Raw genomic sequence first — 21,396 nt, forward strand, 5'->3', positions numbered from 1 at the left:
CGCTACACGTAATGCCCTAATGCTTCGACAGCACGGAATGTCCCGGAGTAGAACCAAGGAACTTTTTTTTTTTTTGATCGCGCTAGAGGTACCCGGCGAAAACGCACTCGTATTGTCTTAACAGAGGTCGCAACTGCGCGTAGCCGGAAACTATAGCAAGCGTTCGCGGACAAAGATTAATTGCAGCAAACTGTAGAGTTTGTTATATATAATTGGTACCGGTCAATTCATCACGCGGTTTTCGCAACATAATAACTTCTTGCTGCCAAAAATGCTCGAAAACTTGCGGCTGACAGACCCTGCGGTTCGCTACCAAAAAATTCTGGGACACTTCGCCCCTCACGGTATAAAACTGCGTCATGCTGTCCACGCTTTAAAACATTACTGCGGTCGTTCGTATCTTCACAATCACACTCCATTTAACCTCCCGTCTACACACTGTCTATATCGTGCCTACCTACCTACTTTGTTAAAATTGGAGATACTGAATTAAAAAAAAAACTGTACATAATACGTTCATCATGAAAACGTTTTCGCACCTTATTGACAGTGTTTTGCCGCTTTTACAAGTATTGTACATAATATTTTGTTTACTGTTATTTTTCCGTAAACATCCATAAGTTCTTCTGATTACTTATAGTTCACTATAGTGCCCGAATTTTTTTCTCATCAGCGCACTGAATCCCAAGAAATACAATTATAATGTAAATCTCTGTGACCCATTTCTTTATAGTGCTTTTCGTGCACTGCGCATTTTCTAATAAAAAAAAATAAACTGAATTAAACTCAACTGGCACCGAAGTGTGCAGCCATAAAATTGCAGAAAGGCTTCCATTACAATATCGAGAATACCATCAATCTCGCATCCCCTAAGCACTCGCATCGTGATCTCGCCACTGCCCATTCATTTTTAACACGAAACGCATTTTGTATCGAACCTTAATTTTTCTTGCAGCTTACGCCCTCCGTCCCGCTAGGAAAGTTGTCTGATCACCACCTTAAGTTTGTTTTTCCCATTCAGATTGTGTGCGAGATGTCACGCTTTTCCCGCGAAAGTGTCAAACTGATGCTGTGTTGTTTACCGCGCAATTTAATCGTTCCGTTCTGCTTTCCAGCGTATGTTTCTGCAATTTCTTTTTTGAATATGCAGTGACACCTAACTTTCTCCTGCAGCATTTGCCACTGTGTATCTATTTTTTTTTTTTCAATTCAGAATTGTTTCCACTGGTGCTATCCGTGAGGCGGGCAGAGATATAGGCGGAATGCCTGACAAAACCTCCGCCCCCCTACAATTCAGCCTAGAGGGTAATAACCAAAAGGTATTCTCAAGCACGCAACAAAAGACACGCAAGACATAGTGCTTAGAATGGAATATTCAAACATTTAACATAACGTTGAATAGAACCTGTGAATAGTGAGAGGTCAATAGAGAGAGGTTTCATGGCAGTGTCGCACTTCGCGACCGCTCCGTAATCCCGTTTTCAGACATTTCAGATATTGCACCATCATGACAATCTGTATACTAAACTTGAGCTGTACAGGTGGCCACGTATCTAGTTCGCCGACGGAGTTCCGCGTGCTTACAGCGGGAAAATGCCAACAACCACCATATAACTAACATTCGCTCACGCGGTTAAAAAAAAACAAAAAAAAACCTCGTTTATACTAGCGAATGACTTTTCTTTTTCTCTTCCTAAAGCAATTGCGACAGCACGAATTAAAAGCGAGATGCACGCGAAGTGTCACACAGTGCCAGCTGAGCTCGTTTCTCCTTTTTTTTCTCTCTTCCGTTCCCTCCCAGGATCGCCTTGAAACAAAAGCAACAGGCGATAACGCGCGTCGCCCCGCAGAGAAGACCCACGCGGGTTCAACAGCCCTTTGAGATTGCTACAGCGACGCGTCGGAGCCAATTCAGCACCGATGACGTCCGAAACCCACCAAACCAGGACATGTAAAAGCCTCACGATGACGTCAAGATGATTAGAGCCTCTCCTCTGACGCCTGCGGCCCAGTCCTCCGAGTGCTGTTCCTTGCATGTGCACATCTATCCTCCTCTATCTGGCTCTCTTTTTTTTCTTTTGATAGGCGGGCTTTGAATAAGAATCGGGCGAAAAGCACAAACACTGCCACGTCTGCAGTAAGCGTTGGAGGCGACGGACCTGCAGTAAATAAAGAGCAACGCGGTATGGGAAGAGAGGGACAGAAACAGCAATTCGGGAGGACGAACAATGCACCAGAGAAGGTGGATAGCGAAATCAAAAAGAGCGCGAAAATGCTGCTGCGAAGTGCGCTTCGAACCTTTGGACGCAAGAGAGGCTTGCTGATGTGTTATTTTACATCCCCTGTAAGCATCCGCCGCATGCGTTGCCAGCAGGGTATCCGAGCAGAAAAATGTGTGTACAAAAAAAAAAATCCAGGAAGGGATAGACAGTGGAAAGAGTGTGGTGCCGGCGCTGCATTAGAGCCGCGAAAGGGGGAGAGAGCGCGGCGCAGTCGCAGCAGAAACGCGGGAGATGGGGAGGGGGGGGGGGGAGAGGGAGGCGCCGAACGCGACACAGCCGCTCCCGCCGCAAATCACGCGGCCATCGCCGGTCCGAAGACGCCGCAGTTTCGCGCACTCCTCCGGGGCGCACCTTCGTCAGTCGTGTTTCGTTTCGCGAATCTGCGCAACCCAAAGAAAGTCAAACTGCCTCGCCGGGCAACCCGCCACCATATGAATGGCAGGGCTCCCTTTTTGGCTTGACTATAGGCTGGCGAAAACGCGCAACCTGCCGGCGTACGCAAATCAGCTAACCTTCGCCGCCTGAGGGCACATCCCACAGCGCCGCATGAAACAGAAAAAATAAAGCACTGAAGAAAAACTCGGCGCTTAATTATATCCCTGCCTGCTACGCGTTCCACCGCGCATGCATCACAAGTGTCGGCCGCAGTCTCACTAGGTCTTCAGCTTCTGTGAACGCAATGTCGCCGCAGCATCCGTAGCGATCCTGCAACGAGTAGCTGCAGTGAGTCTGATGTCGCGTCAGTTGGTCGAGAGGACTGCGGACGCGGCCCGAGCTCAAGGTGTCCTGGAGTAACGAAGCCACCCAAAAGGCTCCGATTTATTTTTTTCAATAAAGTTTATTCTCTCCCTCTCTCTCTCTCTAGGCTTACAGGCTATAGTGGACATCGGCAGAAGTCTTGTTGACGAACCCAGCCAAAATAAACGCTTCCGTGCTCTCATTTTATGCGAGCAGGCTGATAATCCTCTGCAACGCTTAAAGGAGCCATGAAGACAAAATACAAGTTGGATTTATTAGAAAGACTGCTCAGTCCCGATAACAATGATACCAATGTCATCGCAATCTTTGAACAAATAACGGAGATATTAAAGAAAACGTGTGAAGCAGTCGCGACCCCCTAGCCAATTTCCCGCAACTTTTCTATGACGTCACGGAACCTTGTTTGTGCGATTGGCGGCCGCCTAACTGACCTGTCGCGACGACGCATGACTGGACGTCTGTAATGGGGCCTGTAGCTCCATTTGACTGCATCACTTGAATGCTAACGTGCAGTTAACGCAGTGAAAATTATGTTTTATTGTTGGCCCGTATGACGTCATTCTTGCTCATAACACGTCACGTGGCGCAAAATTTGAAAGTTTTTAATTACTTCTTGCTTTTTTTTTCGTTAAAAAACATCTTTTGTGGCTGTAATAGAGCTGAATCCTAGTTCTTTCAAATTAAACGAAGTTGTATTTTCTCTTCATGGCTCCTTTAAGTCGTCTCAACAAATGAACAAAACAAGCGACTACTTTTTCATATTTTTACTCTCCTGGTGTGTTCTATATATTGTAGGCCCGATGGTAGGAGATGGCAGACCGTTGCGCTCACACCGCCGTATTCGAATGCCGGGTCGGTAAGCGAAAGCAGAGTCCTTCAATGCTTTTGAGGGACTCTGGCGAAAGACTGTGACCAAACCCGGCGTTACGACCCTTAGAAGACGAAGGATAGTCAGTGATGAGTATGTAAAGAGATGAAGTCGTAACCGGAAACGAGCGGCGCTCAGTTGCACGGCGACAAATAACTGACGCAGTAGTGCAGAAACGTGCAACTTACCGTCGTATACACAACTAAAGCCTCCGCTATACTGCTTTACAACCTCAACCGGTCCACGCTATTTTTCTGTGCAGAATAGAACAGCCCAGAAGCCCGTTTTCGCCTCCGTGCAGCAAAAACACAGCCTGACGCAAGGGATGGCGTACATTACTTAGAACCGGTTACACGAAAGAGGCCGAACTCGGTTCAGGAGCGCCAGCGCCCTCTACGTTTGGGCCTGCACTTGCACAACGGAGAAAAAAACAGGCCTAAAAATTTCGGTAGAATCGGTTAGGTAGTGGATGAACCTCACTAAGGCCGATGAGCATATGAATGACGCTGGTTCGGACATCTCCGTCCAATCTCCCCTCCTCCCTCCCTGCCCCTCTCTCCATCTCTCCTGAGCCTTAGAAGCGCGTGCTGCGCTGCAGACGGCCCGAAGAACAGAAAGCCCTGATTTTCCGAGCGAAGACTGCAGCACGGCTCGCGGCCTACCGGAATAGGAAAGGCCGCCCATTGAGCCGCTTTTAGAGCGCTGCCCTTTGGCGGCCGTATCTGGGCTGAGCCGCATCGCCGTCGTCGTTACCGAGTGAACGATGACAAGACCGACGAGTGAAAGAAAAGGCGAATGACAAAAGAAAGCAAAGGAGGAGAGTCTCGCGAAATGGGGATGGAAGGGCGGTTCGCCGTGGCGGCGCGAATCAGCGCTCTCCCAAAGTTTGCGGTGGTGCAGGGGAGAGGGCAGTGTGCTGTGCCCGCACGAGGCGCTCGAGAGGGCGACGCTTGGCGAAAGCGTGAGGAGGGCGTGCGCGTGACCATAATGTGCGTTCGCTTAAGACGCAGTTTGCGGTCCCTTCTTGAGACGCACTTCCCGCCGCCGACGCAGAGGCTCATCATCGCTGCCGTCGAGAGAACCCACGAGTGAGTGCTGCCTCAGCGCACTGCTGCTGCGCCCAACTATCACATTAGGGAGTATCGTAATCAACGTCCAATTTTTTTGCCCGAAGTTCCTTCCCCTCTGTTCTAAATAAACGTTTTCAACAGCAACAATTGAGCGTATGCGTCAAATGGCTGACGTCAGATTAGGGCGAAGGTTTTCCACGATACCGCAAAGTTCGCAACGACATCGAGAAAATGGGCTCACGATTATTCACCATCATCATCATAATCACCATGCTAGTCTGATGCGGGCGTCCAGGACATTGCACATTTCAATCCTCGTCTTCCAAACCCTACCTAACACTTCCTAAAAAAATATCCGAGCAGCAAAGGGTCAAAGGAAACGTCCCGATTGACAGCCCTATCCGGTTTCCGTGCATGTTTACAGCAACCAAGTACTCCGCACACAGTAATCGCGTAGAGTGGTCTTAAACTTCGAGCTTGAGAAAAGCACTTATCTCACGCAATCGGTTAAAACCCGAGAGGGCAACTTCCCTGTGTGTTTAAACCGGGTACCGTGCTGGGCTTCGTAGTCCTTCTTCAAGATTAGAATACGGACGAAACACTTGCGGGGCGAAAGAACACTCGATCGGAGCAACGTACGTAAGACAAGAACGAGGGGCGAGCCCAAGGTGCGGCGTATACGCTATGCATACTCAGTAATGCTGCCCCAAAGCTGTTCTCACAGCGCGTACAGACCAAGGAACCCGTTCCCACAGTATCAACGTAGTATAGGGCCGCTTGCAGAAGTCACGTAGATCATTTTCCCCCCTCCCCTATTAACGTGAAAATGTTACTCGGTTCATTAGAGAGCTTTAGCATAGCGGGTGGCGTACGCTACGCTAGCGGCGGCGGGTACCGGGACCCGACTGCGCATGGGGGTTTAATGCATGGGGGTTTAACGCGTCGGCGCGTTAAACCCCCATAATTTTTTTAAGTGCGAATGCACTTCTTAAGCGAGCCTGAAGCGTCCGCCGCCGTCCGCATAGCAACAGCTGCGGGTGCGCGCGCTCCTCGTCTTCCTTGGCAACGGGGGATGATGGGTGCGCGCTGCCTGGCCGCTGACATGGCACATACCCACGTGGGGGATTGGCCAGGAATCTCCTCGTCTTCCTTGGCAACGGGGGGAGATGGGCGCGCGCTGCCTGGCCGCTGACATGGCACATACCCACGTGGGGGATTGGCCAGGAATCGGGCGTGAGAGGGGCTAATGCACCCGCTTAAAGGAGTACTGACATGAAATTTCAAAGCTGAGATCCGCTCTAGCGATCAAGTACAACGACAACAAAAATAGGTGTCTGTGAATAAATGCATCTTTCTTTCTTTGTAGTTGTGTGTGTGTGTGTGTGATCTCTCTTTCGCGAACATTACCGAACCGCGCAAATTCAACTCGTGCATTCGCACTTTCACATTCTTCCCCTCGGGGAAATGCGGGGAATTTTTGTTTAATCGGACGCACTAGGCTGCACAGGAAGCCGCAACGGGGGTGACGGCAACGAACAAGATCTTGTTGCAATGGTACTACACGCATTTCAAAAACCGCGTCGCTTTGCTCACCGTGCCAACCACCCCTAAGGTTTTTGAGCGATAAATTGTCGAGCCATGAATTGAGACAACTAAGGGAGAGTGTGCGGCAGCCGGGCGCGTACTGAACACTGTCGGCGTTGATATATCGTCACCCGGCCGTAATACATGCGTGTCATGACACGATCTCACACGATCGCATGAAGAGATAAGGCATCTCGCTGCAGAAGCTTATCACGCGGCGCGCGAGGGCGGGCACCGCCACCCGTGAAGGGTTCCCGACATTCCGGGGGGCCGTGGCTGCACCTCTCTCTCTCTTCACGCGGCGAGGTGCAGTACCCAACCCCTCAACGCACGCCCGATGACTTCATCAAGTGCTCGGTGTAGAATAAAATTTTGGGGTTGTCTTTGTAGCGTGAGGTATACACTGGCCGAGGTTGGGCAGTTTCGCGTGGCTCCTGGAGAGCCGTGCTGCGCGTGCGCGAGGAGCAGTGACGTCACACGGCGCACAGAACGTTGCTCGCTGCCCGGCGTCTCTCATACACCCCGCGCGCCCAGCGTCTTCGCCCACCTCCGTTCCGCACGTGGCGGCCCGGTCCGCTTGATTATCATGCGAGGGGTGGCCGGGTGTGCAACCGATGGCTCGTGCGTCGCAGCAACACCGGCGTGCGGCTGTGCAACCAGCTTAGCTCTGGGGAGATTGGTGACGCTGCGCCGGAGCCGCTTGATAAACATACACGTGTCACATAATGCGTACACCGTGTGTGTGTCATACTGAAGCCGTAAGCATGATAATCATGCTAATCCTAGGCAACCAGGAACGCTAAGAATAACCAGCTGAACCTTAGCTCAAGCTACGTATATCCTGGCATAGCCGAGCTAAGCCACTGCTAATTTTTAAATGCAGAGCATTTCAGTAACTCACGATGTCACCCGCGTTGACGTCCGTAGTCGTAGTCCGCACCCCTCCCCCTACACTATATAAAAAAAAAATACTATCCGGGGCCTGGTTTCGATCCCTCGACCCTGCGGGCGGAACGCAATGTACATGGTGCTCTACCCACTGCGCCACAAAGCCGACACAGAATGGGAGGCTACGAACGCTCCTTATATCCTTGACTCATTCAAACTACGTCAAGAAGCTGCTGATACAACGCATTCACTACCACCAACTCCCCAAACACTAAACTTTAACGCAATACACCCACCCCCTATGCGACGCCTTTACTCGAGTCCCCCTCGCGGGGAGATGGGCCCAATTTTTTGTTCTGTTTTGTTCCCAACAGATCCTGAGGTAAAAATCATCTACATTAGTGCTTTTGTAGCGATTACACGGTTAACTCAACCAATGTAGAATTTACTTCGCAGTCGTAAGCGTTACAACAGATTTTTATAGTTACTAAAGACCTACCGCTGCCGCCACGGGGATTGAGGCCTTCTGTGCATCGAAACTGCGTTCAGCTCAAGGGTGATCGATCCTCCGCGGACCCTTCTAACCACTGGTGACGTCAACATTGGTGGTTTTTCAGGCGACATTCCGCTTCCAAGTCAGTGCAGGGGCAGACACTTCAGACGAGGGCCCTCTCGACAGCTAAACCGGCTTAAAAGTTACTAAACGACCCTAATTTACGGGAAGACCGCGTAGAACTGATCTACGGGAGTATTTGCTAACAGCTGAGCTGTTTGAGCCTGAGTTCTATCCGTGCCGGGCGTCGCTCAAAACTCGGCGCAGCAAAGGGGAGAGGAGGAAAACGCTAGGCCACGAAGTTCGAGGGGAAGTGGCGAGGAGGCAAATAGCCGACGAGCAGGTGTGGTGAGTGCGCGTCGCGGCGCAGATGGTCGGGTGGGGAGGCGCGCGTCCGTGATTGGCTGCGCTTAGTGATGACGTAAGCTCTGACGTGCAGGTGTTCTCCTGGTTGAGAGAGAGAAACGGCGTGCGCTCGGCGGCATCAGTGTCCGATCTACCGCTAAGACGGGCGCACCACCAGTACCACTGTTTCCTCACTTTTCGTATCTCGACTGCGAAGGTGGCCGAATTTTTTCGCCAATAAAAGGAATTGTGGAGATGAAAAAGAATGTAAAACTGCTGGAACTCAAACCCACAACGTATGAGTGAGAAGCCACGACGCGAGGCCGAACACAAAACTCGTCTTATTAGAACGTCAACATTTCCATTGTTTGATGTTCATAGTTTTTCCTGTTTGTGCATTTGTGCGACTAGTTATTCATCTATTATACTGTATACGTTCCTCCTCCCCCTTCTAATACTGACCTGCGAGAGGAGGGGCTTTAGGGGTATTCTGAATAAATAAATAAAATAAATATTGTTCGAAGCTCACCGCCAGACGGCGCTAGGTGTAACAGGAAGTGACCGGCCTGCACTGACTTGGAAATGGAATGGCGGTTTACAATACCTGCAGAGTAGACCCTCGCTTTTATTCTTTTTATCCTCTCCCACAACCCTGCTTAGCACATGTGGATCGTTTCAGCAAACGAAATTTACTTTCTTTACATTAGCAGTGACCGTATACATGTCTTGCTGTTCACATCGCGTGCAGTACATGTTCAAAGATTTTTCGTTCTCATTTTTGCTTTCGTTTTCCATAACTACTTCTTAAGTTATGGAACACCAACTAGCCCGAACGCAAGCCCTTTTTCGTTTTCCGTAAAGGATCGTTCTTTTCTGTCTTTTACACATTTGTCTGCCTGGAGTATATGTTCTCTGTGATCTGTGTGAAGAAATTTTGTTTCCCAGGTGTATCACGGCACTTTCCCACATCTTCCATGATACATGCACGGAAAAGTTTTGTTTCTTGTTGTTTCTTTAATCCTTTTACTTTTACGCCCTACAGAGGCACATCGGCTGTCCCTTGACGTAATTAAGTCCTCGATTCTTCTTCTTATCTTGTAGAGCGTTCTGCGAAATGTCTTTGCACTATTCGTATTCAAAGCGACATTTGCTGCACACAAAAAATATCACGCTTCTCAAAATTTTTCACTACAGTTCGTCCCCAATCTAGAACATAAGAAAAATAGCTGGCAGTTGGGAAGGCAAATGTCTGCGGGGGCTGAAAGCAAACAATTATTCCCGAAATTTGCAACTCATAATTCTCAGGAGTATTTTCCTTCGCAACGCAAGGAACGTGTGCCACTCTGCGATGATAAACGACTCAGCTGCGTGGGAAATATGTAATTTTCTTGTTGCGACGGGATTATGAAACGCTCACTTCTAATCGGCAGTTGCACAACATTAGGCCAACTGCGCGCCTCATATCGCTTCACTCGAGCGGATGACATTCGCTCCTAGCCTAGGAGAGAAAAGATCGGCGCCTCGCTTTCCGGCGGAAGAAAACGAAACTATATCAGCCCTGACGTTACCGGGCACTACATACGCGAAACACAACGAGTAACTTCCACATGCCGCTACTATCAGCGACGTTCGATACCGCTCGATAGCCTGCCCCTTTTATCGCCACTCTTATCTGGGAGTATCTCAAGTATGCGCGGATGACGCAACGCCCCCCTCCACTCGACACCACTACCAGCGATGCCTTTTCAGGGCCCCGTGGTATATTACGCCGAGACGACACTCACGGCGTGCGCTCTTTCAACGATCTCTTTTCGTCGCTGCAACGCCGCTCGGCATCTGGCCAATGGCCGCAGAAGCGAATTCGCGGTTACAGGGATTTATACACACTCCCCTAACACCCCCACCCAACACACCCCCAGAAGGACTTCGACACCCCCCCCCCCCCCCAAAAAAAAAAAGATTCCACAACCACAAGCACCCTGCCTAGGGATTTATACAACACCCCCCAAACATCCCACCTACACCCCCCCAAAATCGAAATTCTGCATAAACACCTGCGCGGGTATAAATTCGCACCGCGTACAGCGGGCGTTACGCGCGCGAAAACGCGGTATCACCCCCTTCTTGACGCCCCTCTTCGTCACTTCCTCGCGGCAGTTTCCAGCTACTACCTGCCCCCAGCCTCCTCCTCCGGCGTTACGCATCGCCACAGTCGCTCCCCGGAGCTCCTTGCCGCGTTTTCTTTTTTTCCCTCGTCAAACACCTCCCGCTTTGCGGCCTTCATTTCAACAGCTGGCATTTTGTTGTCCCTTTCTCCGGCCCTCTCATCTCGAGATGCCTCCCCGGAGGAGGAGGAGGAGAGGCGGACGTTCAACTCGGTCGCGGAAACGCCCCTGGAGCGGCCTCGTCGACGCCGTCGGCGCTGACGACGAAATGGCTCGGGCAGACAGCGGACGCCGGGGAAGCATCGACGAACGACTTCCCACGAGCCACCGTTTTGGGGGAAAAAAAAAAAAAAAAAAAATAATAATAATAATAATCATACGAACATAGCAGGAAGGTGACAATACAAAAACCGGAAAAAACACCAGAGCCATCACGCTCTCCCTTTCTTTTGAGCGGAACAGTTTCGAGCAATTCGTCACGCGACAAATTTGCACGAGTCAGCGCCCATGGAGGATCTCTGCGATAAGCGCGGCGGTTGAGAACGGCGTGCTTCGCAGCGAATAGGAGAGCGAGGAATTAAGCCTCTTGTTCGTCCGGTGCTCATTTTCTACTTCACATCGAAATTTGTTTTACGGAACACCCTTCTTCAACACCGACACGCAGCTCTAGGGAGGAAATTGCGGGAGATGCAACGATCTTTCTGAGTATGCTGAAGTCGAAAGCGTTACTTGGACCTCGTTCTGTTCACCTCCCGCGCCGGTCACCGCTTGACCAGCCCCCAGCAGGACAGCACCCTATCCGAAGTTCGTTCTAGTGGCGTAGCTGTCTTACTTTCCAGGCGTGCGCTTCCATTTTGCGCGAGTTCCTGTGTACAGTTAAACCTGGATGTGACGAACCTCAATATAACGAATTCCTGTATTTAACAAAGTTTTTCAATTCCCCATTGCCATTCCCCATTGCCAGCCCCACCGATGCACGTAGCCTCTCCGATGCACGTACAGGCATGAACCGATGCACGTGCAGGCATAACCAGTGTCCAGAAAGGCACTTTAGCCAAAAATAATGTTCCGCACGCGGGAAAAGAGCCGATACTGTAGCCAGGAACGCAGTCATTTTATTGAACGCGGTCATTAAATTTCCGCTGCCTTCAGGCAGCTCAGCCGCTCAGCTGCGGCGGCGGGGCAGTCGAAACAACGCCTCCACAGGCCTCCGCAGTGTTTTGACGTCAACACAAAACGGTGAGGTCATACCGCGGTTCTGTCATATACGCGCCGGGCTGGAAGCGCGGGAAACCGAAACGGACGATTTTCGGGCCGTTCGATGTAACGAACTATCGCGCGCTCAAGTATCTGAAGTGCTGTTTCGGTTCGCCAGGCCATTATGCACCGATGGAAGCAATAAAAAAAGGAACATAAAATTTTAGTTCCAGTACTCCTTTTAAACTTGGCAGTAGCGAGAGGTCGCCGTGCACACCTGCACACCGCAGATGAAGCAAGGGTGTGGAAGAAACAGCAAATAAATTCGCCGTCATCGTCGTCCCCTCTATGATATTACCCGGCGGCAGCAGCGCGTAGCTGCGCAACGCGTAGCAGACAAATCGTCGAAAGCTTTATAAGGCGGATCGCAAAGCAAAGCGTCTCAAACGGCAAGACCGCACCGCCCTTCGTCAACGCGAATAAATGAATGAATAAAGCTTTATTGCGAAACTACCAGCCGGGTTAGGTACTCTCAGTTCAGGGCACCTCTAACAAATTTCTTTACGAAATCTGCAAGGCGGCGTTGGTCGTTTAGGGCTGGTGATTGGAGTGCTGTACTCCCTCCGGGGAACGGGCTGCATCCTTCGAAGATGTGGTCCTGGTTGAGGGCCTTGGAGCACATTGGGCAGCTGGGGGTTGGCGTTCCATTGTAGAGGGCCACTCTGGCTGGGGTTAATAGGGTACCCATTTGCGCTTGCCTAAAAAGTACTTGTTCGTGTTTCGATAGTTGTGGATGTGGGCGAACGTACGAGTTAGGGTGATGGCGGAGGTCTTGAAGAGCAATGGGTTTCGGGGGCGAGGCTTTTCAGGCGTTCATTCATGAATCATCATCATCATCACCAGCCTATCTACGCTCACTGCAGGGCAAAGGCCTCTCTCATAGATTTCCAATTACCCCGGTCCTGTGCTAACTGCGACCAATTTATCCCCGCAAACTTCTTGATCTCATCTGCCCATCCAACTTAATTTCTGCCGCCCCCTTCCACGCTTGCCTTCTGTAGGGATCCACTCTGTTATCCTTAATGACCACCGGCTATCTTGCCTTCGCATTACATGTCCTGCCCATTTCATTTTGTTAATTTCTACGAATATCTCCTTTACACGCGTTCGCTCCCTGACCCACTCCACCCTCTTCTTGTTCCTTAACGTTACACATATATCGCCTTCCATTCCATTGCTCGCTGAGTCGTCCTCAATTTAAGTTGAATCCATTTAGTGAGCCTCCCCCGCAGGTGAGTGCCGGTAAGATGCAGCTGTCATACACTATCTTCTTCAGGGACAATGGTAGGTTGTCATTCATTATCTCAGAATGCCTGCTGAATGCACTCCACCCCATTCGTATCCACCTAATTATCTCTGCCTCATGGTTGGGATCCGGGGTCACTACAACCTCCCATTCATTAAAATGTGCAGCCAAATGAAGCAGAAACAGCCTGACTACGTAATCTACCGCAATACATGAACGGCTCGGCCCTCAAAGGTTTTTGTTTTTTTGTTAAAGTCATACGTATTACATCTTTTTTGACATTCGATTTAATTTTGCCGACGTGTTAGGGGATATATATTCAAGTGCTTGAAAACGTACTCTCCTTTTTTTCTTTGTATGTACCACAAAGAATAACAGAAATCGCCGTATAAATCCGTCGTTCACGCTGTTCGCCCAGCTATTAATAGGTTTCAGTTGATGAGCGCTTCAATTCAACAATGCATCGAGGTCTACGGCACTCCCTCTTCCACAGTAAACAGCCAATCCCTGTGCATAAATACGAGCATGGAGCACGAGATACAGATGCAGCGCTGATTGACGAACAACGACTGGCCGTGCGCCAAAGCGAGTGACCGAGAAAAATTCGAACGCGCGCACGGGTAATATGTTATTTTCGCTTCTAGGCTCGCTACTGCCAACGGCGCCTCTCACGGCGAAGCAGGTGCAGCAGCCAAGACGACAGAGAAAAAAGGCGGGAAAACAGGCGGTATTCAAGCTGACGGGGCAGCGCATGATTACGTGCCTCATACCGGGCTCTATATATGTCGCCCGAGCAATCCTATATATATATATATATAGCTAGAGAGATAGAGAGAGAGAGATACTTCGTCAATACGAATTTCTAGAATAAGTAATTCATCGTACTAGCGAACATTGAGACAGGGACAAAGCTAAAAGACGAACCACACGCTAGAACTTCAACTCAGTTGATGCCACATAAACAGGAAAACACATTAGTACATGATATTTGAAGGGGTTATCATAAAAACGTGGTTCGTCTTTTCTTTAGCTTTGTCCCTTTCTTGATTGATTGTAGGGTTTAACGCGCCGACGCAACGCAGGTGATGAGGCGCGCCGTAGCGGAGGGTTCCGGATTAATTTTGACCACCTGGGGACCTTTAACGTGCGCCGAAATCTCATACACACGGGCGATTTTACTTTTCGCCTTCATCACAAAAGCGGCCGCCGCGGCCGGGAATCGAAACCGCGACCTCGTTCTCAGCAGCACAACGCCTTAGCTTTGTCCCTAGTACGATGAATTCCTTACTCAGTAACCAACTCGCCCAACTTAGCACTTTACTGGATCTCTAGAAAAAAACGTTCGGATTATCCCAATGTCGCACTACCAAATTAACAAAACCAACAGCACGTTTACGATTCTTTTATGCGCACGTTTACTTTGCGAAGAAGTCGGTCATGCTAGTTTGTCTTTTGGCGGATACCCAGACGAAAAGCGGAAGTTTTCGGGCGTGGGAAAATCCGTGCAGAGTAACAACAGTACTGCATGGAGCATCATAGCACAATTCTTTGAGAACTGCGAGAGCATCTGCAGCTTCTTGAGCAGCACGATCCGCCGGGAGTACACGGCATCACGCGGGTCCTCTTCGTCAGCCGCCTCATGCAGAACACCGAAGGCACCGTGGCAGTGATCTCACCGTCGCTGAACTGGCCGACGAAAGCATGCAACGCCATCATCAATGGGAACGTAGTCAGCAAGTTGAACTTCGGAGGCGCTGGGTGCTCGCGCGCGAATTCGCGCGAAATACCCAAGGTCCGCGACCACAGGGAACGTACATTCTTGTAAAGAGGGATTAGGGACGCCGAATTAAGGAGGGGCGAATTAACGGACTTTTACTTACTATAGAACCCTAAGTACTTTCGGTTTTTCTACTCCAATAGCATTTCTGGGCCCGGCGAAATACCACGGAAAGCGTTTTCGCGCGCGTTTTTTTTTTTTTTTTCGTCTCGGAAACCCGTCTTGCAGCCTTCGCGCGTGCTTCTGACGACTGCCGGCCCCATTTACGGAGAGGGAAAAAACGCGTGCGTAAACGCGTCGCTCTCGGCAAATGAGAACCGCCCTTAAGAAGGTACGGTATGAGAGAGGGTTCCGCTACAAAGAATAAAGGGGCGAGGGAAGACGGGGGAAAGAAGGACACGAGTCAGCGAACGGCGAAACCACCCCAGCGGTGGCCCCGCATATACCTGCTACCACACTCCAGAGCAAACGTCAGCTAAAAGACTACGAAGTCCTTAAAGGTCACACACGACGGTAACGCAACGTCCAAAAATGACAGCCGAAGCAGCTCACCTCGCCGGGGACAACGGAACCACTCCTCCTGCGATCGCACACCGATCCACGGGTTCCGCGGCAGCGGGGGAGGGGGAGAATCCAGTATGGCGTACGTGACGCGAGTTCACAGCCCGCAACCTAACGCGTAACCAAACGAGACGTGGGACAGCCGGGCGCACAAATTAGAGGCCATGGCCACGTCCTCCCACACACATACACACGCCCAAGCACCACCAAGAAGCAGCAGCAGCGGAGGCGGCGCGAGATACGGCGTCGGTTAGCGTCCCGTCACCTGCACAAAACCCATCGTTCGCACAATCGAAGGCCGCCCGCGACTGTTATCGGGTTATCAACGGTCACGACTTTGGTTTGGCGTCGACAGGGCAGGACAATCAAAATACACGTATAAGAAAAGAGAGCGCACGCAAAGGCAGAAATATCTCCGCCGCCGTCGAATGCTCTCTCTCTCTCTCGCTCCCTCTCGGAGCTCCGTCCCCCTCTCTCCTGTAGGTATCTGTTTCCGCCCTTTCGTGCCTGCTCCGTTCCCCCCCTTTCAACGGTGAAACTTTTTTAACTGGCCGGCGACGCTGGGCCGCTTCTTCCGTAAATACAATTCACGTTCTCCCCGAGAAGTAACCAAGTCACGCTTTTTTAAACAGGCACGTGCGCGCGTGCGTGGTGGCGTTTAGGCGCAATCTACCCCGTCAAGGCGCAATACTACTACTACTCGCGATAAGGCGCGGCCGGGGACCACTCCAAACGTTAAAGCTCACGCGTGACGAGCCCTTATCGCGGAACAGGCGCGCATTTCACGAGTGCGGCGCGGCTTCTTCTCGCCGGTTATATTTGTGGAAACCGCAGGACGTCTTCAGCTCTCTCTTTCCCTCCTTCCCCCTGGTTGGGTCGACCTTGGTCAAAGCAGGGCAGACTGACGTCTGCCAAGAGCTGTAAATGCATGCCCGTCACAACGAATAAATGGCGGCAATTAGTTAGGTATATCTGCGACTTAAAAATCGTGCACCTCTCCATCTAACGACGACGATGCTTGAACGTGAAGCTTTTAGTAGTAGTAGGGATTCCTTAATTGCCGTCTGAGTTTGAACTTTGACTCGTTGAGCTTCGACTTTGACTCGCATGCAGTTTGGACTCTTGACCGCAGCGGCTTTGATTTTGACCCTCGCCATTTGATTTCGCACGAAGGAATTAATCTTCGAGTACCACCATCGTTGTCGTTAGACTGAGGGGCGAATGATTCTTCTGTCTACTTTTGCGCGTCCATGCACCCCTCTCCAAATTCAAATTGCTTTCACAGTGTTGTAATGGCGCAGTCCGATAGACGACGGCTTCACACAGCCGCCACGAAGCTGCTGAGCACGAGGTCACGGGTTCGATTCCTGGCCGCGGCGGCCTCTTCTGACGGAAGCGAAAAGCAAAAACGCCCGTGTGTACGAGATTTCGGGGCAGGTTAAAGGTCAAAATTAATCAGGAGCCCTTCAGTACGGCGCGCCTCATCGCCTGCGTTGAGTCTGCGCGTTACACCCTACAATCAATCAACGTCGGCTTCATGACGCCAGGGACCCAGGTTCGATTCCGACACCGGGAAGTGTTTTTTTTTTTTTCCACTTGACCTACGATCGCCATCTTCGTCAGAGAAAATCGATTTTTTTCCTGGAGTGCGTTTTTGATGCATACGCCATCAGTGAGACATAGACAGCTTCGGTGTAAAAAGTCGAACAGTGTTTTTTTTTTTTTTTGAGAATGTATAGGTGTTTTCTTTTAAGGCTTAAGGCGAAAGCCTCTGGTCTCATCAAACGCGAAAACTGTAGTCGCAGTCGTTGTCGACGTTGTTGTCGGAATCAACACGAATGACACAAAAGTGGCCGCCATTGTAAAATAAAAAATAAACAAACAGGGTTCACGTGGAATTTGCACCTGCAGGGCCGGCAGTGCAGCAGCCACAGCGCTAACACGGCACCGTATTAGAACAAGACTTACACTGATGCGAGCCCCGTGAACGCGACGGCACGTGCATAGAACAGGTCCCGAGGTTCCTTTTTTTTTCTTTTGGTTGAATTGGACGACGGTTATTGAGCACAGAACTGGGTGGCTTTCTCGTTTATATATCATTATCGCGAACTCCGACCGCAATATCCGAGGCGTTTTTTTGTGTGTGTGTGTGTGTGTGTGTGTGTGTGTGTGTGTGTGTGTGTGTGTGTGTGTGTGTGTGTGCGTGAGTGAGTGAGTGAGTGAGTGAGTGAGTGAGTGAGTGTGTGCGTGCGTGCGTGAGTGAGTGAGTGTGTGTGCGTGTGTGTGTGTGTGCGTGTGTGTGTAAGTGCGTGCGTGTGTGTGTAAGTGCAGCGCAAGCACCTGTGCCCTACCTCCTTGGATTTGACGTGGATGCAATCGAGATGAAGCCTTACCAAAAGCACCACCGTTGCTAAGGGGTCCTGCCGGCGTCGCAGAAGAAGAGAGGGTCGGGAGGAACGCGGATATGTGCGCGCTTGAAATTAGGCCTAACCTTAGGCCTAACGTCAGGCCGGCACGTGCCTGGAGAGGTTCACTGGATAACGCTTTATTCCAGCGAGTAAAAATGTTTAATCGCCGGATAAAATGCTTAGAGAGCGCTAGCACTACCAGTGCAGACCGCAAGATATCTCTGCGCGCGCTCTGAAGCATAGCACAGTACGTATACCCACAGGGGAAGCCCGTACGCCCTGCGGTGCTGTGCTGGAGAAGGCGTTGTCTGCTACTTTCACACGTACGCGTACCCCGTGGCTGTGGGCGCTTTAAAAAGTCCCGTATGACAACATGGACCCCGAGTGCCGTTCGGCATACAAGCCAAGGCCGCCGATGACGGCGCATATTTCGACGGGAGCTGGCGCCAGTGCCAGGGCCGCAGATGCATATACTTCGCGCGTTTTCCTCCACGCGACAAGATAGCGCGCACTATAAAAACAAGACGGGAACGCGCCTTGACTAGCGTTGATTGGAGCCGGCGCACCAAGGACGAGGGACGGAATAAACCCAGGTTATTCGCTCGACCTCGGTGATGGTTGTCTCTGGACAGCGGGTCTCACGACGAGGGAAGAAGCAGCATCCGGGCGAAATACACGGAACGGATGGCGCCGCCGGAGCGGCGTCCTGATACGGCGCCACTAACTTGAATCTTCCTTGCGAGGCCACCTACGTGTAATCGCGGACGGAAGGGAGGGCGATAACGCCGCCTGGTTAGGAAACGCACGGTGTTCCGCAATGCCCACTCCTCTCCCCCGCGCTGTTCATGCCATGAGCGCCCCTCATAAACGTGTACTCTTGACGCAAATAAGAGCATGTTGCCTTCCCTCTACGACGTTCCGTACTGCCGAAAAAACGGTTATAGGTAAGAGAGGCACAGTTCAGTCAATTGGCTTTTTTTTTTTAACGGAAGTGCTTACCGTTTTTGTAGCACAGAAGGAAAAAAAAAAAAAAAAAAACACTTCGCAGTCCTGAATTCACGGTTACCGCGAACTCTCCACTTATACGCTTAAAGGAGTACTGACACGAAATTTTCCGCGTTACTTTGTTTCCGCTGCATGCCTTACAGCCCACTAATCATAGAATGGCACATCGGTCACAGCGTAAATATTTATTTACAGCCTCATTTATTGGGCCAGTTTCGGCAAAACAAACGCATAGACGGCCGCCATTGCAGGAGGGCGTTTGTGACGTCACCGTTCTTGTCGCACCACCGCCGGTGCGGACGCGCGCGCGCCCCGGAAGCATGTACTATACTCTGTGACAACTTAAGAACGGCACCGGAAGTTGCCGCTGTGCCTTATAACCGTAGCCGGATGTTTCTCCGCGCGGCGCAAGTAGGGCGTTACTGGGAATATTTTTAACATGGCGTGAGCCGTTCTCGTGATTTTTTGGACTTAATATGCTTATAAACGACTCCAGTGGCGACAAACAAACTGCGCGAGACAAGGCGGACGATATCACGCATTCATAGCAAACCCCTTTCGAAACGCGCGCGCACTGACGTCACGGGTCCGGCGCTTTGGCGGAGTGATACACATGAGGTGGTGCCGTTCTTGAGTTGTAACCGAGTATAAAACCGTGACTTGATAAACCAGGCGGAGCAGCGCGTGCCAACCGCAGCCAGCGGGTTGACCACGTCCACGGAGCAAGAATATACGCCACGTCACGGGAGCCCTGACGTCGGCAGTTTGGGGTCAGGAGCAGATGGCATCATGTTGATGATGGTGTTGAAAGGATATCCGTCTCCGCGCTTTCCCATGAGCGCGAACATTAAAATTGACTTAAAATACGTTATACTGAACGGTTACAGTTGAAAATTTTTGGGAGATAACTCCATGCACAAAGGACGCCTTTTACATAGTTATCTCAGCTTTGAAATTTCGTGTCGGTACTTATTAAAGCTTTGGGAGCACGAAAATCGTTCCGAATGACTTCCTCTATCGAGACAAAATCGGGGTGTGTAGAAGGCGTGTCTTATATTCCCCTGTCTTCCCCCTTTTTTTTTTCGACATAAATTTCTTCCCCCGAGAAAGCGGCGTGCAATAAAAATCAGAGAAAAGACGGGACGCACATAATCTGGCTATTTCAACGCGCCCTTGACAAAGCAGCGAACTTAAGGGACAGGAACAAGGTAGCAACACAAATAACCGTTAAAAAGCAATAAAATTTTGTTAAAGGAGCCTAAACGAGAGAATAGAGGGGCTAGTAGTAAAGCTTGACTTGAACAAAGTTAAGTATCAAACCTCTAGACCTTTAACCTAGCTCGTTTGCCTTATACAGGCCTTAATATGTATTGTCTTCTTGCTAAAATAGAGTTGTTGTTGTTGTTATTATTATTATTATTATTATTATTATTATTATTATTATTATTATTATTGTTGTTGTTGTTGTAAACTTAAGTCTCTCCCATTTTATGCCAACGGGCATACTATCGCAACTAAAAAAAAAAAAGTCCCTCCCCTGCAGTGTTCTCGTATATGCAATTCATCGCCTAAACAGTTTACCTCGAACTTTATTTTTCGCCGGTCCCTGAAGTTCGCGCACTTGAAAGCTCTCGAAACCGGATCCATGAAAATCGGAAACGATTGAAGATAAACAACAGGACACAGAGGAGGATAACACCGGAGAAGCGCTATCCTCTCCTGTTATCCGTGTTATCCTCCCCTTTGTCCTGTTGTTTGTGCGCTGTGAAGATGAATCTGCACCAACTAGCCCGGTTTTCTACGCTACTTCAAGATAATGATGATGATGATCTTAATCAACAACAACCTGTTTTATATTCATTTGGGGTGAGGGCCCAACCGTCGACTTCGAAAGTCCCGCTCTTGACCTGCGCTGTACCAGTGCACTCTTTTTGCCACCAAATTCCCTTATCTAATCACTCCACCGAGTTATCGGCCTTCCCCCACTTAATGTAGATTGGAAAACATTTCGGCATAACTTACAGCTACATATACGCAACGCGTAACGTGTACAGTCAAGGGAAAATGAGATGCAAAAACGAATATGTGAACCGGAACACGCAAACTTGAATACTGTTCGCGGAGGTTCAATAGGGACGAGCTATCGGTGCATTTAAAAAGCCACATTTCCCAACTTTGTTAACTTTGTTATTAAAATTAAGCTACGCGTCAATTTGACTCGCGTAGAAAGAAATCGTACTATTTGTGCGTCTGGTTCGTATTTTCGCGACAGCGTTTCACTTGTCGATGACTGCACGCGCACAAGTGACAATTTTCAAGCGGATTAATTAAGAGACCTTATACCAAGACAGGAAAACTAAGGCGTATCGAAACTCATTCGTGCCAAGCAGCGCTCACGAGGTCAGTGCGGACACTCCGAGTGTTCGATAGGAGCGAAACGAAATATCCCAGTTAGATACGAGTGGCTTGGACGGCGATCACTGCATGGACGGCGATAACCTCTGCGAATATCGCGGGCGATGGGAGAGTGGAATAGGGGCATAAAAGGACGCGACGAGGTGACCCGCGTCCGCTTATCGCGTTCACGCCAGCCAGCGACACTTAACCGAACAGGGAAGTGAGCGGAGA

The 21,396-nt window shown here is 50.2% G+C and overlaps 1 protein-coding gene across 10 annotated transcripts in view; it reads right to left on the reverse strand.

Moving 5' to 3' along the window:
• The window catches only part of LOC144158922 (uncharacterized), a 233,401-nt gene that overhangs the window by 36,602 nt on the left and 175,403 nt on the right, over positions 1–21,396 (reverse strand). The window contains exon 1 of one of the 10 annotated variants that reach the window (XM_077690117.1): positions 15,347–15,869. The exons of the other annotated variants lie outside the window; for them this stretch is intronic. The gene's annotated coding sequence lies outside the window, so the exon portion shown is untranslated. Of the gene's footprint in view, positions 1–15,346; positions 15,870–21,396 lie in introns of those variants that run through there. 10 annotated transcript variants of the gene reach the window in all.

This window comes from Haemaphysalis longicornis, unplaced genomic scaffold (assembly GCF_048455015.1).
Source record: "Haemaphysalis longicornis isolate Haplotype H1 unplaced genomic scaffold, Haemaphysalis longicornis Haplotype H1 scaffold_10, whole genome shotgun sequence".
Classification (NCBI taxonomy): Eukaryota; Metazoa; Arthropoda; class Arachnida; order Ixodida; family Ixodidae; genus Haemaphysalis; species Haemaphysalis longicornis.